The 5,027-nt window shown below is 40.5% G+C and overlaps 1 long non-coding RNA gene across 1 annotated transcript in view; it reads left to right on the top strand.

Moving 5' to 3' along the window:
- The first annotated feature begins 240 nt into the window (after positions 1-240).
- Positions 241-5,027, top strand: part of LOC149133099 (uncharacterized) — a 12,278-nt gene continuing 7,491 nt past the window's right edge. The window contains exon 1 of the long non-coding RNA XR_016243848.1: positions 241-5,027. This exon is cut by the window's right edge and continues 1,001 nt beyond it. This is a non-coding gene — a long non-coding RNA (uncharacterized LOC149133099).

Raw genomic sequence — 5,027 nt, 5'->3', positions numbered from 1 at the left:
ACAGAAACAGCTGTAAAACTTTGGATTTTTCCATTAATAATAACATATATGACTTGAGATATTTGTCTTGCCTCAACGTTTGTTGTCCTCTTTAACAACTATATATCCACTATATCGGAAATCTACAATGGTTCCATAACTCCCCTCTTGTAGTTTGCTTACAAACCACATGGTTCTGGGTTTAGTCCTACTGCGTGGCACCTTGGGCAAGTGTCTTCTACTATAGCCTTGTGAGTGGATTTGGTAGACGGAAACTGAAAGAAGCCCGTCGTCTATATGTATATATATATATATATATATATATGAATGTATGTGTTTGTGTGTCTGTGTTTGTCCCCCCTAACATCGCTTGACAACCGATGCTGGTGTGTTTACATCCCCGTAACTTAGTGGTTTGGCAAAAGCGACCGATAGAATACGTACTAGGCTTACAAAGAATAAGTCCTGGGGTCGATTTGCTCGACTAAAGGTTTGCTCCAGCATGACCACAGTCAAAAGACTGAAACAAGTAAAAGAGTAAGTGACCGGAAGTTGAAAGATATAGACAAGGTGGTTTTTTGGGACAGGAGAGTGTAAAGATGGTCCGTATATGTGTGTTTGTATGTGCGTGTGTGTTAGTGTTTGCGTCCGAACAGGTCAGTGGCGACAGCTGAAGGTGATGAAAAGTGTGTTGGTGTGTGTGTAAGTGTGTTTGCATGTGTGCGTATGACGGAGTGGGAATGTGTGTGTGTGTGTGTGTGTGCGTGTGCTTATGGGTGCATGTGTGGGTGGGTGTCTCTCTCTCTCTATATATATATGCGTGTATATATGTACATGGGAGTGTGTGGAAGTATATGTATGTGCGTCCATGCGTGTGTGTGCGTGAGAGAGAGGTGGCGAGGTGGGGCGTGTGTGTGTTTGTGTAGCCATGCGTGTGAGTTTGAGCGTGTGCGCGTGTACGTGTGTGGGCGTATATATATATATATATATATGTGCGTATGAATGTGTGTGCGTGTCTGTGTACGTATGGATGTGAAGGCATGTGGGTGTATGTATGTGTGCGATAGCGCGCGTGTGTGCGTGGATGTGTGTACATGTGTGCGAGTGTGTAAGCACGCGGGTGTGTGTGTGGTATGTGGTTGGGTGTGGGGAGCGAGATGACAAGTGTGCGAGTGCGTTGGTAAGGTTATTTGCATGTATGTGTTTGTGGGTGTGCGTTTTCATGAGTATGAATGTGTTAGTGTATGTATGTATATTTGCGTATGAGTGTGTGTGTGTGGGGGGGGGGGGACCTTTATGTGGGTGTGGCTGTGTATGTGTATGAGTATGTGTGAAGGTGTGTGTATATACGAGTATGTGTGTGTGCAAGTCCCGAGAGAGATTTTTAAAAAAACGTTGCGATCCAGAAGGTGAATCTCAGTGACCTTTTTGCGTGCACAGTTCGTGACAGACCATGCCCTTTTTTTTTTTTTTTTTTGTGCTGGGTTCAAATCTCATTTGCGGAACCCATGAAAACCGAACCTCTATCAACTACCCTGCCTATATGTCTGTGCACACCTTTCAGTGTCGTGTAATCCATAAGGTCAAATGTAACGGAGGGCTCAAAAGATATTTTAATTGACAACCAAACTTGTCCGTTTTACTAACTTACAAACTACACTATTGCAGATGACACTTGCATTCATTCACTATCTTTATATATATATATATATATATATGTAGTGAAACTACCTACCGCCATTAGATACAAAACTGCTATCGCCATTCTTCTCATTTAAATATAAATAAATGCGAGCGTAGTATTCATAAGTTAAATTAGAGACCTCACAAGAAAAGAACTACGCTGCCCTGTTTCCGTCTTACACTGGTTATTCAACGGAGAACAAATATATAGCCAACTACAAACCACAACGCAGCCTCGCAACTCCAGAATTACGTCACAAAATATGTAAGTCCGACATGAAAAACCAAAAATATGTAAGTCCGACATGAAAAACCAAAAATATGTAAGTCCGACATGAAAAACACCTTGAACACAAACGCGCTATCTGCATCTCTCGTCCAGAGATACAGAATCGGTCTTTTACTCATCGTTTCTATGCAAGAACCTTTATATATGGACTCTATGGACTCTACATAAACTTTTTGCATCCCCATACAATTTTCCAATTCGCCAGCAACATACTATGTCCAAATGTCCAAATGGACAGTTCATTTTCCTTTTTCTTTCATTCGTTTACATTGCGTACGTTTTTTTTTTCGTTATAATTTTCATTTTTGTTTAGTTTGCGCGCGCATTCACATATGTTTTTACAGGAACACAACTATTTTATTCAGCACACACACCAACATGAATATTAGCGTATTCTTTCTGCCTTTTATGTGTATTTTATTTTGTGTATTTACTTACATACTCCACATTTGTAAAGCTCACGCCAGCTGGCTTTTTATTTCACTTTGTTGGCAATAGTTTTCGCCCTGCAAACTAGTCAATGTCAGCCTTGTAGTGACACATTCTTAAATCTCGCAAGATAACAATATTTAACTTTCTGAATTTCTCCTTCTGTACTTCTTTCATAAACTGCAGATCCTCATGCAGTTGGTATTCTATTCATATACCTATACTGTTTTGATGGTGTCCTTTTGTTTACATACCACTTATAATGCACTCACATGACATAATTTGTTCTTGTTTTTCGTTTTTTCTTTGAGCATTTGACCTTTTCTGAATTTTTATTTTAAATTTAAACAGCGTTGAAACCTTCAAGCTTGCATACATTCAACACTTCACATGCATCCTAACGTTTGTGCCTTCTATGGTTGTTTCCATATCTCTACCAACCTTAAGCCATAATTTCCGACATCGTTTCTGACGGATATTGTATCTAGCAGCAATTCATATTATACTATCTCAGTTTTCATCTGCTGTCGAACTCTCTGTACAACCTAACACGACAAATTTTGTCAACACTGCCTGCCATATTCTCCTCGCATTTCAATCAGGAACACAAACTCTGCTTTCTGTGCTGTTTTCTGTCAGTCGTTCATCACCTTTCATCTACACAAACTAGGTCTTGTTACGATATACGCAGAAAGAGTTTACTCAGCTCAACACATTCAACATGTTGTCTGTTTGCAGTTTGTTCTTGTTTCATCCACAATTACTTATAATCACTGCACTTGACATAATCTGCACTTCTTTCAAAGTATCTACTAAACTACTGGCACATACAGAAATATTTCCAGTAATACCATGAATTTCAAATGGCAGTTTTTCTCCTCAGCTCCGTTCAGTGAACTTTGGTTGACATAGCTGGCCACATTGCGACTCGCTTGAATGTACACTGCAAAATATTGAGAATCACTTGAATATGCACCCACACACATACGTAAACCGGCTACGACTATTTCACATAGAAACACGCACACACACCAATTGCACATTCACGTATACAGCAGCTCTTTCACCTGGTACCAAAGATGCATATTTCTGGTTTTGCACCTCATCCGCTTTTTGATGTACGTCTTTTCGTGTGCGCATTAAAAACCGTTTTACTATTCTCATATCATTCGCTGTTTATCTGCCATATTTCCCTGTGGAATCACTTAGCACATTACGCTCCAGTTGTATTCTGATTTCTTCGTTGTTACATAGCCAATTCTCTGCAAGTGGTGAACGGAGAATTAACTGTAACAGGTGGCTATCCAAAATTTGAACTCGGGATTCGTTATTTACATTTAGGAAACAGTTGGTAAACAACGGCTGGATCTTTCAAATTGAGTGCTGACATCAAGAAGAAACTGAAAATATCTTTTTGGGGAAGAAGAACTGACTGACGTCAGCAAAAAGTTAACCATTGAAGATCACAAAAGTACTTGATGGCATCAGCAAGAGAATAGATGATTATGGTTGTTGATGGCTATCAGTCCAAAGGGGTCCCCAATCATCAGGCCGTGAATCAGTACTGGGCCACAGACTAGTACCGAGTCACAGGTTGTTTTTTGCATTATATCTATATTATATATGTTATATATATATATATATATATATATATATATATATATGTATCGTGGAGGCACAATGGCCCAGTGGTTAGGGCAGCGGACTCGTGGTCATAGGATCGCAGTTTCGATTCCCAGACCGGGCGTTGTGAGTGTTTATTGAGCGAAAACACCTAAACCTCCACGAGGCTCCGGCAGGAGATGGTGGCGAACCCTGCTGTACTTTTTCACCACAGCTTTCTCTCACTCTTTCTTCCTGTTTCTGTTGTACCTGTATTTCAAAGGGTTAGCCTTGTCACACTGTGTCACGCTGAATATCCCCGAGAACTACGTTAAGGGTACACGTGTCTGTGGAGTGCTCAGCCACTTGCACGTTAATTTCACGAGCAGGCTGTTCCGTAGATCGGATCAACTGGAACCCGCGACGGAGTGCCAACAACAACATATATGTATCATCTATATAATAATCTGCTTGTTCGTTCGCCCAAGTGGAGTGTGTGAGAGAGGGGGAGTGAAGAAAGATGAGAGGAAGAAGTTGAGTAAGGTAATTGATATTGATACACTTAGGCCAAATTGTTACGTGGTCAGCTGAAGGTAGAGGCGAAGAACTGGAGAAAAAGACGACAAGAGAAAAAGAAGAGAGACGTGCTAAAGATGTGCTAAAGGAATATTGATTACGTGGTTAAAATGTTAGCTGAAGGGAAAGGTAGATAGAGAGATGGACAGAGGAGGCAGTTATATATATAGAGAGAGGCAGATAGCGGTGGATGGAGTCTATCCTCAAACAGATCACTGCATTTAAACAGCTTCCCATCGCTCTACCTGTTGCTTCCCTATTGGACCGTCGCGTCCGATACAACTTTTAACAATAAAAATCTAATTGATCGAAAATAACTTCTCATCTTCATTAGTTTACAATAACTATTTATCCTGTTGTTACACTTTGACCACATTTATTCATATTTTAGGCACAACGTGCAACAGGTCTGCGAATTGAACCCAGAACCTGACGATTCTGAACCTAACACTCTAACCACTTAGCTACG

Source organism: Octopus bimaculoides, chromosome 12, assembly GCF_046866305.1.
Source record: "Octopus bimaculoides isolate indiv1 chromosome 12, ASM4686630v1, whole genome shotgun sequence".
NCBI lineage: Eukaryota > Metazoa > Mollusca > Cephalopoda > Octopoda > Octopodidae > Octopus > Octopus bimaculoides.
This window is presented reverse-complemented; position numbering and strand designations above follow the sequence as displayed.